This window comes from Thermobia domestica, chromosome 1, assembly GCF_964235325.1.
Source record: "Thermobia domestica chromosome 1, izTheDome1.hap1.1, whole genome shotgun sequence".
NCBI lineage: Eukaryota > Metazoa > Arthropoda > Insecta > Zygentoma > Lepismatidae > Thermobia > Thermobia domestica.
The window spans coordinates 74802630-74820504 of NC_137454.1; the positions used below are offsets into that span (position 1 = coordinate 74802630).

The 17875-nt window shown below is 34.3% G+C and overlaps 1 long non-coding RNA gene across 1 annotated transcript; it reads right to left on the bottom strand.

Annotated features, from left to right (window-relative positions):
- Nucleotides 1-5348: 5348 nt before the first annotated feature.
- Nucleotides 5349-11012, bottom strand: LOC145666196 (uncharacterized). Its single transcript, XR_014127702.1, has 2 exons — nt 10870-11012; nt 5349-5596 (listed from the first exon to the last, which is right to left on the bottom strand). It is a non-coding gene; the product is annotated as an uncharacterized LOC145666196 (long non-coding RNA).
- Between the last annotated feature and the right edge of the window lie 6863 nt (nt 11013-17875).

Here is a 17875-nt window from a genome sequence, read left to right on the forward strand (position 1 = left end):
GAAGGAATTAAAAATTACCAACTAGGAACAGGATTTTTCGTTCACAAACGAATAATATAAGCAATTAAGCGAGTTGAATTTGTTAATGACAGATTTTCTTTTATTTCTCTTAAGGGTCGGTGGTGTGATATTATTGTTTTAAATATACATGTCCCCCAACAGAAAATCAGGATGACGATGTAAAAGGCAGTTTTTACGAAGAAATAGAACGGGCATTTAATCAACTCCCGCAATACCGTATGGAAATTCTATTACGGGGGTTTCAATACGAAAGTAGAATGAGAGAATCTTTTCAAACCGAATATAGAGAGTAAAAGTCTGCATAGAAAAGTTGCGACAACGGCTTTAGACTCGTGAATTTTGCAACATCCAAAACCTTATCGTGAAAAGTACAAAATTTTCTCATCGGGACGTTCATAAATATACTTGGACCTCACCAGACGGAAAAACGCACAATAAAATGGATCACGTTTCAGTAGACAGAAGAAAATAATCTAGCACAACTGAAGTTCGGTTCTTCAGAGGAGCTGCTTATGATACAGATTACTGCCTGGTAGCAGCGATAATAAAATAGAGACTATAACTGAATAAAGGAAATATTCAATATCTGTAAACGGAGCGGTTTGGTTTAAATAAATTAGAGGAGATTCAGGTAAGAGGGAAGCCAGATTGAAGTGAGTAATAGATTCTCGGTTTTAGAATGTTCCGAGTGCACTACTATGCAGAATATTTGGGTTGAAATTAGAGAGAACATTAAAATTTTAGCAAAAGAAAAATTAGAGCGCACAGAAATATTTAGGAACAAATCATGGTTCGGCTAGGACTGCACTAAAGTAACAGAGAAGAGAAAACAGAAGAAATAGCCTTGGCTACAAAATCTGAATGAAATAACTACACAAAACTTTTAGAACAAAGAAATGGATTTTTTGAAGGTTAAAATTAATGAACTTGAAGATAATAGTAAAAAGAAAAACATTTGGACCCATCAATAAATTTAAGAAAGACTATCAACCTCGCGCTTATATGTATTAAAGAAAGCCCACGGAACAATTATCATTTATACAGATAGCACATTGAATAGATGGAAACGTTTTTTTCACCATTTGCTTAACACGCAGCCAAAAGCTAATGTTCGTGGAGAAAGTGAAATGCATACAGCATAACTGTATATTCTAGAACTTGACCTGACAGAAATAGAAATCGCCATCAAAAATACACAAACACAAATCTCTGGGTGTAGACAAAATTCTGGACGACTTTATTTTAGCTGAAGGAGAAAAATTGTGGAACAAGATACACAAACTCATTTTCCTTATCTGGAACAAGAAGAAATTGCCTCAAAAGTGGAAATATATTTATCATTTGACTAATACTCGAAAACAAGTTGGAATACAATATCCCGGCACATCAATTATTTATTGACTTTAGAGAAGCCCACGACTAAGGGGAGAAACATTGTACAACATTCGGGACAGAATTTAGAATACCGAAAAAGTTAGTTAGACTAATTATGATATGTTTCAATGAATCCCAAAGTAAAGTCCGAGTAATAATTTCTTGTTCACGAGTTTTCATTTTGAGAATGGACTGAAACAAGGAGATGAGGTGTCGCCATTATTATTTAACTTTATTTCGCAGTATACTGTAAGGAAAATCAAAAACAGCAATCAGGTGCTAGAGCTGAATGATATTTACCAGGTTATGGCGTATGCTGATTATGTAAATATAATAAGGGATGATAGAATAATAGAAAGAAATGTAGAAATCTAAATTAATGCTTGCAGGGAAATGGGCTTAGAAGTAAATGCAGAGAAAGCTAAATACATGGAAGTTAGTTGGGATCGTAGTACTGTACCCGGTATTTTATGGATGCTTTCGGAATAATTCTTCCGAAAGAGTGGATACTTTCAAATACCTAGGATCATTATTAACAAACCAAAACCATAATCACGAAGAAATTTGATATAGACTGAAAGCAGGGATTTCGTAAAAATCTCTTTTAGTCGTGAATTCTGTTGAGGAATTTGAAGTTTAAAGTATATGAAACGATAATCATGCCTGTTGTGCTGTATGGTTGCGAAACATGGTCACTGACTCTGAGTGAAAAACGCAGACTGAAAGTATTTGAAAACAAGATTCTGAGACGAATATTCGAATCCAAGAGAAACGGGAATGGGTAATAGCGGAAACTTCATAATGAGAAACTACGTAATTTATACTGTTTACCAAATATTGTTAGGGTTATTAAAGCCTGTGACAAACATCTTGGCATTTCACCTAAACGAATAAAACGCAAGCTCTGACGCAACGTTGCCAAGTGGTAAAGGGGTGTGGCTTTGGTTAAGCAGACAAACTACAGCGCGATCAGGTGACAGGGGATAGACGCGGATGTGTACAAAATAAACGTGACAATACCGCTGGCATCTGATTTGCTAGCAGAATTTAAAGGAAACTTGGAGTGCCGCCTTCAAATGCCAAGATGTGGCACACAGTTTAAGTCTATAAGGCTCAGATGGACAGGTCATATAACTAGGATGGAAGAAAGTATGAACGTTTTCAAAGTCTTAACTAGAAGACCAATCGGAAAACGACCATTAGGAAGACCGAGGGAGAATAATGGGAAAATGGGAGAATATTAGGATGGTTCTTACAGATAGAGATATAAAATAGAAACTGGATCCAGTTTGGCTAATTACAGAAATCAATAGAGAGCTTTTGTCAACGCGGCATTGAACCTCCTATGTACATAGGTCATACAGCTATATTAAGTTCTTGATATATTTAGCTTCATTTTGTTTGACAAAATGTTATTACAGGAACTAAGAAGTTTTTTCTTTACTAAACAATTTTGGTGGTAATTTTGATATAAAATGGCACACACACACACACCATATATATATATATATATATATATATATATATATATATATATATATATATATATATATATATATATATATATATATATATATATATATATATATATATATCACTGCCCTCGTTAGCATCCCAGCACGGGCCTGTACCTCTCCCACAGTCTCCTGTCTTCGTTTGGCTAATTATTGAAATCTGGCCTTTTGTGGTGGGCAAACATCGTGCTCGTAGGTTTTCTCGGGGTTCTCCCGTTTCCTCCCACTTTTCATTCCACCATTTCACTCATCTCTCACCATCACCATCTTCTTTAGCCTAACCGGCATAAGCGTGGGACGTAAAACTTTAAGATTTCATTTCATTTCATTTTCAAATCTGGCCCTTATCATTAAAGTAATTTAGGCAATACACATCCCATTGTTTATCAGTACTTCTCTCAACTTTGGCACACCTATGTGGGACTATGTAAATTAATCCCACTTCCATCTGAATGCACAGCACTTCACACCTTTCTTCCTCCTCTCGGGCAGCGTGATCGCCGAAGGACGTCATCCTGAAGGAACAACATGGCCATAACTTGAAAAAAAAAAATCTAATCGAATTATGTAGTTAGTTTCATTCTTTAGGTGCGTTGTTCTTTCTGACAATTATTTAAAGAAAATATACTTATCTGAGAATCGAACGTTGAACAGTTGTTTGGTAACAAAGAACAATATCAACTTAGAGACCTATTTGCATCGTTAATAACACAACACACTTAACATGTGGAACTGATTGTTTCATTTTTTATTGTTTAAAACTTACACCACAATTTTGCATTTTCCCTTTTATTATAGTTTTACTATGTTTATTCTAAACACCATTACCAAAGATGATAAACTCATACAGGGGCGTCATTTAAGACTTCGCTTCAGGGGGCAAAAGCACCATCGACATAAGACTTTCACGTTTTGTACTAGTATATTAGTAGACAATCGATTAAAGTATATGTATTCCTCAAATTCTTGGGGGGTCAATTACCTCCTCCTGCACCCCTGAATGACGCCCCTGAACTAATCTATTTTGTAGTGGTCCAAAGCTCTAAATACTTTATCGCCAAAAATGAAACCCGGAATCTCGTGCACCAGAGGCACACGCGTAAGAACTTATTAAATTCTAGTAAGGATACTATATTCGGATCTATGTTGAATAAATATTTGAAACAGAGTATGATAACAAAAAAATCTGCCCCACACGATGGCCAAAAGACATAAGTAGTTTTCGTAAAAGTCTTCGAACATTATGGACTATCCGTCTTCAATTTAACGAAAAATTACGAAATTCAAAACTTGAAAACTGGAAAATAATAAAAGTATATATATATTAAAACACACAAACGCTCCTCGTTCATGGTAGGCCAATACGGAAAGGTAAGACTCCCTAAATTGAAAGAGCTAATGTGGTTAGCAATATGCAGAAACCCTCAAGTTTTAAGGGGTGTCAATTTTGCAGACGCTGGATAATTTTTTGAGTCGCAGTTGGACAAGAGTAAAACTGGATAGTAATCCCAGTCCCATCGGAAATCGAATTACAGTAAAATTTGTGCTCTTGCAACCTGAAATAGAATTCACAAGCAACGAGGCAGTAATCTTTAATCCATTTGTATTTTCACAACATGAAGTAATTTGGTTAGTATGTCGTATTTTTGCGTAATTAATAGTGAAACCGATTGTTTTTAGCATATTTCTAGTACTTCCGGTTTCAGATTAAAGTAGAAATGGTATACATTATTGAGAAGTTTAACTCTTTTCAGAAAATTAGTTAGTTCGGGCTATCTGTTACCGTTCTCACTATATAGCAATCAACATTAAAACGGGAAATGATTGACTTTTTGCAACTTCTAGCTTTAATAGAGAGTTAAGAGGGGAAGATGGGAATTATTCTTAGAACGTTAAATCGATCCTCTTCCTTAAAAAAAAAAAAAAAAAAAAAAAAAAACTACTTCTCGCTATCTCTAGTGGTTTCTGCTTTATGTAAGTCAATATTGAAACAGAAAGCTGTAGTAGATGTGTATCATTTCCGAGGGTTTAGTAGAGATAAAATGAGATTTATTCTTGTGACAATCGAATTGCAAGAAACTCTTTTTCTATCTACTATGGTTATTTCTACCATTGCTAGCGTAAATATTACCTGTATCAACAAACTTGGTTCATAACCTTTGAGCTTCTACATCCTAACGAAAAATTAATGCTGATTTATCAAGTAGTTCTTGACATTTTTTATAACCAGTTCAAACGGACAAAGTAATCGAACTCTTTTAAAAATTAATTTTACTTGAAATTTCCGTTTCAAACCCAATAAAAGACAACGCAATAATTTAAGGTTTGCATAGTTGAGTTGCAACCGGAGATTCAAATCTGTCAACCTCAAAGTTTACAGAATGCAATAATTCTAATTATGCAACAGGACAGATAAGGAAAATTAAAAAAATAAATATATTTATTATTTTGTGAACCAGAATGTATTTTCAGAGGTTGTTCATACAGATTTGTTTACATTTCAACAACCTTCGCGTCATTTATCGATAACCAAGATCAAAGTCGTGGTGACCAGGGAAGAAAGGGAAGTCCGCACCTCCTTCAAAATCATGATGCAAGCCCAAGAAGTCAGGTAGAAAATGACGACTCTGAGCTACTACAGGATGGGCGATCACAAGGTATTGTGATAGCAGGATCAAACCTATTACCTGAAGAGAAATAAGAATTAGAAACATATTTTTGACTTATAATTATTTAAACTTGAAGAATGTCAGTAAGAAATTTAATAACTTTAATTCTGACATGAATAACTTAGATTATCATAATATTCGATGGCTAGCTTTTACTTTTCTTATCCTTGTAAAGTAGACTACACATTGATCAATCTTGCGGGTGACTCCTGAACGAGGATGAATACTGTGAGCAATACAACAAAGCCTCTTACACAAGTTCACTCGAGCATGTGGTGAACAAAGAGCTTTCCAACATTCAGATTGAGGCATTACGCACTGAGAGCTATCTTTCCGTATCCTTTTCTTCCTTCCTCTTCTTTGGTTTGGCTGTCCTGTCTCTGATTAATGTGCGGCTGTCATAACTGTAGGACGCTTAAGCCACAAATTAAGTATATACTAAATTATTACTTTTGGTTTTGAAGATGTTTAATCACATTTAAATTGAATTCAGTTTTCAAGTAATTGTATTGCTTAATAACACTAGAAGCACGAAGAAATCATGTTGACTGCTTCAAGATATAAAATTTCGTGACATTTCTATAATGGGTTCGTTAAAACCCTGAAATTCGTTGACTTTTAATACTTTTGTGCCCATTTGTTGATGGTATTAATAATAAGTTTATGTTCCTTTTTACAAGAGCACTAGTGTCAATTATACCTGGAAGCACGAAGCAATCATTTTGACTACCTTATAGAGAGTCTTCACTAACTTTTTTGTACAATCTCGTCAGTCAGTTTGCGTTACTTTCAATGTAAAATTTATATCATTTTCTTAGCAACCTAACCTAAATTTATTTTTTAGTTTTTTCTGCCCATATTCCAGGGCGTAACTTGTGGGAAACATGGGACAACTGCCCCACCAAGGAAGTTCCCGCCGTTCAAGAGGGGGTCACTTTAAGACAAAATTTTCTTACTTCATATATAATACTAACATGAAATTATAAATGAAGCATCAAAGAGGTACACTACATTACATACACAAAACAGCACACAAAAGATCAATAAAACAAAAATGAGTATTGGATCCATTTCAGTAAAAAATGTCTACTATTGGGGGCCCTAGAAATAATATTTATTCGTATGGCTTTGAGATCTGTCAATATTGTCCTCTTAATTAATTTGTCATGTATGGAACGGGACAAGGGTTGTAACTAATGGCTCCACAGACCTTGCCGTGAGAAAGGGCCCAAAGGCTCTGGGGGTCCCACAAAGGGTAAGAGAAAGATGGAAAAAGGGGCCTATTTTCGAAAAACAATTTTTACTAGGGGTCCAAAATATTAATGCTTGCCCCCGAGAAAAATCTAAGTTACGGCGCTGCCATATTCAGTACCAAAGTTACGAAGAACAGATTTATTAACCTAGATTCCATGAGCCGTTTTCCACTAAACTGATCTCTCTCTCTCTCTCTCTCTCTCTCTCTCACTCACACACACACACACACACACACATATACATATATATATATATATATATATATATATATATATATATATATATATATATATACAAATAGTTAAATACAACGGTGGTATTACTGGAACGTACAGAAAATTAGTCTTTTTAATTTACTGAAAACTGTACTCATTCCTTCCATTCTGAAGTTTACGAAACTAACTTCATCAAACGGAAAGAACTTTTGTCGCTGACTATACCATAAGGCCTACTTTGGTGCCAGATTTCAATCTTATTGATATGCACGTAGGAAGAACACTATAGATTTTAATGAACGAATCAAGCAGTAACAGAATTTGCGACATACTGTGGACTCTATCTCTCAAATTACTTTAAGACTAAAGCTTGAAATTTTTACTCTCTCATAACCTATTATTGATGGAATATAACATTCAAATTCTATTAGATTTTCTTTGCTCCTATCCTAAGATCTACGTTTGTGTAACGTGCGATTGAGCACTGTTTCGCATCGCAGAATTTCTTCTGCCACGCGCTCTAATAGTTGGTTGAATTATATCAAAAGTATGTGATTGCAGACAAAGACTATTTTCGTTAAATCGGTATTTTTAGGGATGCGCACGAGACAAGATTTGTGGGTGTCTCGTCTCCAAAATGTGCTGTAAAAGTGATGTCTCGACTCGAAAAACGTATATTTCTCTATTGGAAAAACCGTGTATCGACTCGAATTTTGCCAGGAAAATCCTGTCTCGACTCGTCTCGTGCGCATTCCTAAGTATTATAGTGTTTATTTTATTGACATTTGGAAATGATGCACTTGATATGATCATTTCCTTGCACCGATCTAATGTGTGAAGCAGGCTTGGTGGTAGTCTTGCATCTGACTATCAGATGAAACTTTGTATTTACAGTAAAGCATGTCTATTCAACACCAAACGGAATATCAAACATTTTATTGCTTCTCAGGGTTCACCACCTATTCTATCTACTTAGGTTATTAACATTACTTGGTTGTTGTACGTCAACACTGGAAGTATTTGGTCCGATCAAACATATTTGTAGTAAAATGATCGTCCTAAAGTGGATAAAAGCAAAAAATTCTGATGAAAAAAACGGTGGTCTGTGGTCTTGACGAAAGGGATTTGGGGTAAAAGGTGCTTAAATGCATTGCTAATACGGAACTTGTATAATTCCCTTCTAATGTAAATCGGTCTTAATGACGCTTGGTCCGCTTAAAGACGTGCTCTTTCAAAGGTATTTCACTGTAATAATACATGTTATGTTTATAACCCATAGAGGAATCTGATGTAAATTTATATACTTAGGCAATGATATTCAAATATGTGTTAGAACAGCCACACATTGCCCACATACAGGACCACCAAATCGAGACAGATGTACACTCATGTCCAAAATTATTGTCGCATCTCTATAAATATATTGTTGTAGGAATATAATTTGATAACGAATTCGTACGGTATTTCTTACATTGTTAGTACGTGTATAATCGGCAAAGACATGTACGAGGTAAATTTCATGTCAAAAGAGCAGTAAATAAGAACAGAAAAACGAAAATTAAACTTTCTTGTCCATTTAGAAACATTTTGTTTTACTCATTCTAATTTTCGTATTTATAATTATTTTTATATGAAATTTACCACAAATATACATTTCCCGATTATACACATAGTATCAGTATTAAAAGTACCCTGCAAAATCATTATCAAATTATATTCTTACAAGAAGACAGTTATAGATATGCGACAATCATTTTGCACATGAGTGAACATGGGAGAGGATGGACAGAGAAATCTAAGTGCATTGACTGTGACAAAGACCTCTTGAAGAGGCCTTTACCACGTGCTCAGGTGAATATGGTGCATGAGGCTTTGTTTCATTGTTCACAATACTGTACCTTGGCCTAACTGCTCTATCCTCTTCAATGTGAGGCCGACATTAGCCTGTGTTAACCCATTAGTGCCCAGAATTTCCCACTTATATTTTGAAAAGTTTTTTTCGCCTATTTGGTCTTACTAGTACTCTAAAATATATATTAAAATATTTTTGAAAAATATTTAGTTTTTTCTTGTTTTTTTAGCCCGGCAACTTAAGTTTCCAACAGGCAACATATTCAAGAAAAAGGGAACATTTTGAAAAGTTACAATTTTCAAGGAGAAAATACATGGGAAAATCATAACTATTAAAATCAAATCAATCCTTCCTTTACAGACCCTCAATCTTTCCTTCTGGAGTCTTTCAAATCAATCCAGTTGAGTCTTTCTCTTTAAAACACATTGTACCCAAAAAACAGTGCTAATCCCGCATCAATATATTATACAAAGAAAATGTAACAATTCTATAACGAAACAGACCCCAAAGTTACTTTACGATTACAACTAGCTATGTCAATCCATGAGTTTTTTGCGCTATGACGAAAAATTGCCATGGCAACTTAAGTTGCCAAGGGGCAGCATTGGTTATTAGGTACTTCTACAAATAAAGCTAAATCTAACGCAAGGATACTTTTAATATATATATATATATATATATATATATATATATATATATATATATATATATATATATATATATATATATTAAAAGAATAGTGAAATATTTCGTCGTTATATAAAATGTACAGGCTGAGTTTTGTATAAATATCTTCTGTAGATTTAGAAGTGAAATTGCAGATTTAGTTGAATTTACAAATAGGTTTCTCAGACCTCCGGGATTGACAATATGCATAAATGTCAGTTACAAGCTATTAGAAACAGTATTTATCAGTAATATACTCTGAAAGGCAAGGTATAATATTACTATACTTTAATACCTTCAATCTTTGCATCTTAAAAAGTTGTCACAACTAAAAGCAATGGGTTGATTATTTTACTCCGAAGTAAATACATAGAAGTTGCACTATACATATTAATTTTGTCAGAAAATGTTGCATGTTGCTACTATATTAATATGTCTATATCATACAGCTATATCGTATGTCAAGTATTGCCATAGCCAAAGCAGCATTCAACAACAAAAGATCACTCTTAACTATAGGATTAATATTGGACTTAGAAAGAAGTTGTTCAGTTGATATGTATGGAATATTGGACTGTATGATTCGGAGACTTGGACATTACGGAAGTTAGAGAACTAATATGTAGAGAACTTCGAAATGTGATTTAAACTACTCGTTGCCCAAAACAGTACGTTTATTGTAAAAACTTATTAACTTGTAACAATTTCTTCAACTATCCACTTAGCTTCATCAGATAGTGTCTCATGAAGCCAAGTGGATAGTTGGCGAAATTGTTACACGTTATTAATTTTTTACAATAAACATTGTTTTGCTCAGCGAGTAGTTTTAATCGGATTTAAGTTTACTAAAAGCAAATCTTGTACATTGGAAAATATTACAGTTGAAATGTGGTGTTGGAGGAAGATAGAGAAAATAAATTGGACAGAAGGAGTAATAGACAAAGATGTTTTAAAACGGATAGGAGAGAAGAGTACGCTTTTAGCCAGCATCCGTCGTAGGAAGGCCAATTGAAATGGATATATCTTGCGAAGAAATTGTCTTCTTCATACCGCCATAGAAAAAAAGATGGAAAGAAAACGAGGAATAGGAAGAAGAACTAATCGTGATTTGAAAAATAGAAGAAAATATTGGGAGTTAAAAGAGGAAGCTGAAGATCGAGAAACGTGAAAGAAACATTTCCAAGCCCAAACCTTAATTTTTTTAAAAAAAAGAAAACTAGAAAATTCATCATTCCAGGACCTGCGAAACGGCAGAATAGTTAATAACGTAATAATTATATAGCTTCAAATTAAAATATTCTTACCAAATACAGTTTCATGATGAAAAAGTCTTTTCTCTGAATAAAAGAAAAGTTTGTGTAGATGAAAAGAGGAGTGAATATTTATATTTTTCTGGAGACTAATAACCTTATCATATCTCATACGTTGATGTAAATAATCGAAATGTGAATTTAACGATGCGACAGAGTATTTACGTAAACAATATTTAGAGATTACTTGTTGTTAATAACTCTGTGATAATTCATGAAATAGAATAAAGGAATATCCGTGTTATTAGTAGCTAACAATGTCCTTGCTTTTAACTATTTTATCGTAAGCTATTAGAGATAATATATTCATGCAATCGTGATTAAGACATGATATATAGAAAATCTTTAGAACTTTAAAGCTTAATTATGGGTTTGAGAAGACAAACGTTTGGAGGAAATTTTCGAAGTATCTAAGATAAACCTAATGTTTCATCACATACTAGCTTTACATGATTTCTAAAACATAATTATACTTGGCAACTGGAAACTGTGTCCTTGAAGAACACGCTAAATATTCGTTCCCCCCTTTCTCCTATAGTTTATATTCGACTTTATTATTACATGTGTATTCCCATGTTCCAAACGTTGTCCTCTACTTCATTGCTTTAATTCTTTTATGGCCCGTGTACATATTCCGTAATAGAACATGAAACATCCAAAATTTTGGGGTTTATTAGCAAGTTGAAACGAATTTTAAGTGTCCAGTAGCATAACACATCTGTGCTATAATATAAAAGTTGAATTACTAGTTGTAAAACTAAAATATTAGAAATAACTGGATATACCATGAACACTAAGTTACTACTACAAAGGTAGTATAAACCAACATATACTTTTCTTCATTATTTACTACTCTGCTTACAACTGGCTAGACTCTGTAGATTCCTTAAATCTTCAGTTTACAGTCTTTTAATAATAGCCCTCATAATTTCTAGCAATAACTAAGAGGATACCATACTTCTAATTTTCCTACGTAAAGTCTAACTTTCAATTCCTTTTATGCATACTTGCACATGATAATTCCTACACAACCACGTATATTATAATACATTAAAGCATTTTCAGTCCCAATTATTCCTAACGGGACCACAACACCAGATTCAACAACTTATGAAGTCTCACGTTTATACTCTGCATACTAAAGGAAGTAACTGCAAAATAAATATGATACTAGAGTTAGTGGAATAAAGAGACTAAGAAAAAACGAAAGAATATTCGCAAAATATCTCTATATGATATTGTCTGTTACATGACTTGGTATCGAATCAGAGATTCTTAGCATCATACGGTGGCTCAGTGGTAGAGCGTTCACGTTTGGTGCATCGGGTCCTTGGTTCGATTCCAGCTTGCGCCAAGTGAGCTTTGTAGTGGACAAATACTGTGTACATGGATTTTCTCGGGGTTCTCCTGTTTCCTCCCACTTTCTTCTTTCCAGCATTTTACTCATTTCTCATCCTCACCGTCTCGTTTAGCCTAACCGGCATAACGGTGAGACGTGACACTTCAAGATTTCATTTTCTTAGCATCAGATTCAAGCACACAACCGAAACGACTGCTTAGTCCCTTCCAAGGGTAAAACGTATGTGTTATAACCAGAAAATCCCATCTTTAAGTATTTTGTCCCTGAAAATCAAACGATTTGTTTAAAGATGAGAAAACTAGTTTACTTTTGTTGTTAAAAAGAAACAAATTAATTTAGTAAAATAACTTAAATTTTGATACAGTAATTTCTGTTTTCCATATGCAGGGAATCTAATCGTTTATCTACAATATGGTATTGAGTATTATGAAGCCATCGCAATTCCAACTCAAAAATCGTTTGTGTTTGTTAGCGAAAACCTAATTGTGATGATGGGCCTATAATACGTCTCATGATAAATAATTATCTTTATTTGATTATGGAGAGAAATCCTGTAGTAACATCTTATATGTGCATAATATTCGAATCTGTATTCAGAACATCCTCGGCGAATCGTTGAGTATGTCAGAGATTCTTCAAAGTTGTCTCGAGATCTGACGGAGCTGCTAGAGCGGCTAACAGAAGCCTTTTCTGCCGTTACAAGAGACATGCTAATTCGAGTACGGGAGGAAATGGATTATCGACTAGATATCGGCCGTGTCACGAAGGGCGTCCATATTGAATATTTGTAAGATACCTAAAAAAGAACTTTAATATATTACCTTGCTTTAGGCATATAAAGGAATCTAATATCACATGAGCGGGTCCGAGAATCTTTATTTTGAAAAGGGTACTCTTTTTTTAGACACTTTGTATTAATTTCGAACCTTTGCTTCGATCATTTGTGATCATTGCTTTATAAATTCCCACAAATCTGAAAGTGATAAAGAGAGGAAGGAGTAAAAAGCCTTTACATTCATGTCTATACTCATATCTCTACTAGTAATTCCACGTGGCGTAATTGCTAACACTTGTCTTTGGTGCGAGCAGTCCCGGGTTCTATTCCCGATGGCACACTTGGTCAGAAAGGTGTAAAGCTTGGCCAGCCATCTTGAGTGAAGTTTTCCTGGATTTTTCTCGTGTCACACCAGGCAAATGTCAGGATGGTACCTAAGATAATGGCCCCAGGCTGCTTCCTTCCTTCCCCATTGTAAAAGACCAGATTGACACCCATGGTCATTTGCATATGCTTATGTAAGTTAATTAACCTACCAATATTTAAATGTTGTGTATTTACATATTAGATACATATTTTATTTCATATTTACCATATTTTAAATGCAATCGTAAATGCTGAGTTGCATATGCGTATTTGCAAATATTCATCATTATTTTTAGAGTATTTTATGCATTCTGAATCTTTAAGTGGCTCTATTCGTGTGACATGTAGGAATTTATTGTGTATTTATATGTAGCAGGCAGAGACAAAAATGACGCAGATCATAAAAAGAAAAGAATATTAAGAAAGACAGATTGAGAAAATCTAAAGATATTGAAATCATACGTCAATGCAAATCTTTAACTTTGCAGCAAACATTTTTTTCTGTTCCTTTCTAGGATGCTGAGTACTTAGTGATGTTTAGTTGATACTTTTTCTACGGAGTACTCACCAGAAAGGACACACAAAAGGAGAAATTATTTGTGTAAGAATATGTATGGGCCTAAAGTCGAACTATCTAACTAATAGATTGTACTATAATCATACATCACCAATAGGCCGCGATATCTTTTGTATGTTCCTAGTGTCTCGCTGGTAGCAGCTGAGTGGTTAAAATATACACATGATGAGTGCTTTTTTTTTTCTCAACTTTGAAACATATTTCGCACAATTTTTCTGCGTAGTGTCACTTTTACTCGACTGGAAAGGCAACCTTTTATTTTCAAAGCCACACAACTATTCTCGTTCGAATTGGGAGAGAGATTTTCAGTAATAGCCACTATCAGGAAATGAAATTTGCATATATATGTAGCATTCTTCCTCTATCCGTCAGCAACAGTTTTTTTAAAAAACTCTTTATTTTCCAAACAGAATCTAATACAAGGTATTATAGAGGGAGAGGGGTGATGAACGGGTTCATTTAGTTGTAGTTCGATATCTTCAAATCTGAATTTTAAGTAGCTCAGAATTTTTGTCTATTTTTGTGCACCCAAGAAAATTTTTTGTATCATTCAGATAAACGAGGGAGGGCCATTTCAAAATTTGGGACACTTCGATCACCTGTAGGGCGACATCTTCAAATTCGAATTTTAACTAGCTCAGAATTTTGTCCAATTTTTGTCCATTTTTGTCCACTTAAGAAAAAAATTTGTACCATTCAAATAAACGAGGGAGGGCCATTCCAAAATTTGGGACACTTCGATTACCTGTAATGCGACATCTTGAAATTCGAATTTTATCTAGCTCAGAATTTTGTCGAATTTTTGTTCATTTTTTCCCAACCATGACAATATATATATATATATATATATATATATATATATATATATATATATATATATATATATATATATATATATATATATATATTCTTGCTTTGCACTTTCATTTTTTAATCATATTATTTGCGAATTATCATTGTCAACAGTTGTTTGGTATCTGAGCAGCAGCTTTTTGCAACTCTTTTGAGTTGATACTTGATTTTCCACCAGGAGGCAGCACATGGCAAGCAAAGTGGGAAGTGTTATTACCTCCGTGTTTGGAAGGGGCATTTTTTACATTTATTAAATTTTCTGGACTATCGTATGTTTTGGGGCAGATTATAATACAGGACCAGTGGATAGGGAAGGTACACTTATGGCAAACCTGCTCAGATGCAAATATTACCATTGAAAACTAATTATTTTCTGTGGCATATATCTTTTGTACCCTAAAAGTTCTTTGTCCGCAGAGAACCCAGTAATACCAACTTGAAACACTATAAAATCCCATCTCGAAAGGCAAAAATTCTTATTTTGCCCTTGAATTTCCACACTATACCAATAGCAAAATTTTCTAAACTTAGAAAACATAAATAGGGTAATTAGTGTATATCAATAATTTTCTTCAATATATGAGTGTAGAATTCAAAAATTCCGATCATCTACGTTTATCAAATAGTTTATGAACAAGTATTTTCCTTAATTGAGAGAGACAATTGAAAATACTGATGCAAATACAAACATTTTGTTGTGAATTTTAAATTTCCATCACGCCTTTGTGCCATAATCTTCAACTGAATGTTATAAAACTAGATATACTTCATTCTGAAGTTATTTTGTATGGAACTATTTGCAGTTGGACGTTTGTTGTTTTATTTTCCTCCGTTAAGTCTGTTCTTTCTTTCATTTTTCTGTCTTTTCTTTAAATGCCAGAGTACAATTAACGTTCCTTGGTACCCATTTTCTGAGATTCACAAGTCGCTGCATAAATCACTTTTAACATTAACATACATTCTATAGTAACAAAATTTGACAATCAGCGTTAATTTCAAGATTATTGAAGGCTTATTTATCTACCTCTCGTCTATAGATAATTTTGTAGGTATCAATGGATTATGAAAAATCCCATAAATTCTGTCAATTTTACGGAAATTCCTTTTATCTCATTTCGAGAAATCAAAAATCCCACAACGTGGGATTTTCCCCACAGGCTGTCATCTCTGAGAGAACCTACGAAATAAACAAGAGAGTGTTGTCGTTAGAAAGACGGTACTAATCAAGTAAGTTGGCTACTGTGCGATATTTAGCGGGCAAACAAAAGAGTTTGACAGAGATTTTGAGTTACTTGGTGATTACATCGAGAGCAAGAGGAACTAGTTCGCGCTAGGCAGCTCGAATAGAGGTTAATACAACCAAATGCTGTTATAGGACTAAGTTCCTCAAGCACATACATAGGCGAGAGAGAATTTACATACTATATTTACTTTCTTGTGTTCTTGGTAGTAATTGTGTTAAACAAGTTGGATTGCGATTAGGACTAGGGATGCAAAAAAACCGGCTTTTTAAATCGATGGTTTTTTTCACATAAAAAGCCGGCTTTTTTGGGAAAAAATGAGAATTTTGGAAATTTTGGCGTTTTTCATTTTCATGATTTTTCTATTTAAATAGCTTTTTTATAGTATATTCTGTAGTTAGATAAGAATTCCATGACCTAAATGCCATATTTCACTCTGAAATTCACCATCAAGATGGATGGAGCACGTTTTACGAATTAAAGCTAACATGAAGAATGTAGTATTTGAGGGCAATTTTAGAGGCTATTTAATTGTATTTTAACTTTTGAGTTATCGACATTTTTTCTTCTCTAGATCATTTTAGTTTGTCATTTGTGTTTCATTTCTAAGAGCTTAGTAGTCTAGCTTCTAGCGCAAAAGTTAAACTGACGTTTTTCTATATCTCCGTCAAAACGTACGTTTTTCAATATACCAATTCATAAAAATAATCAGTAGCGGATTTAGAAAAGTACGTTGAAAGGGGTTTCTCTGATTGTTTCGTTTTCTAAAAAGTCCCAATTTTATGTGGGAGGAGCTTGAAATTTATGAGTACAGGCATAACTAATATTTCGTTTCCTTTATATATTTAGCAATAATCTTCCAGATACAATCTTGAACATCATTTTATACTGAGAATCAGTATCGGATTTAGAAAAGTATTTTGGGAGGGGTTTTTCTTACTAATGTTTAGTTTTTTGTAAACATTCGTAAATTTTATTTGACGGGAGCTTAAAGTTTATGAGTAAAGGCATAACTTGGGGAACAGGCTTCAGTCCGAAAGACCGCCCCCCTAACCTTTGCAAAACGGTCACTGCTGGTAATTAGATAACGATTTAAAAACAATAAAAAAGGAAGTCGGCCAACCCACAGTACATGCACTATTTCTACATTCACAGATAGAATGAAGAAAAGCTTTGTCAGAATGGTCGAATGCTGGGTTGAATCCCGGACTTCCCGATAGAAGCGCAAAATCTAACCCACTCAGCCATGAGTAGTAATTGCCCCACTTGGCCTAACTTTGGACTTTGACCCCGACATTTATGACGTCATAGGTCAAAGGTCAATGACCTTGACCCGGGGTCAATGACCTAGGGGTACATAGGACCACCCCCTCTAAATTTTGGCAGGAGTACCATGGCCCACCCCCTAAATTTTGGCAGGGGTACATAGGACCACCCCCCTTAAATTTTGGAAATTGCCAAATCTAAAAATTGGGTATGGTAGCCTAGGACCACAGTATGTACCTCTATCAGTATTGGGGGTCTATGTCGTTCCCTTTCATGGGTAAAAAATTGCCAAAAAGTCAAATTTCGGGGGTTTTTGACCTAATTTATCCCCTTTGATGAGGTATTATTACCCTATATGGTTATATGGACGTATACAGGGGTTCATTACCTATCATAAGACATGGGTATATTAATGCACCCGTTGAAAAATTTGGGAGGGGTACCTTGGCCCACCCCTTAAATTTTGGAAATTGCCCAATTAAACATTTGGTATTATAGTACAGGACCCTAATATGTATTATGATACATTTGGGTGGTCCACCTCGTTCCCTTTTAGGGGTACA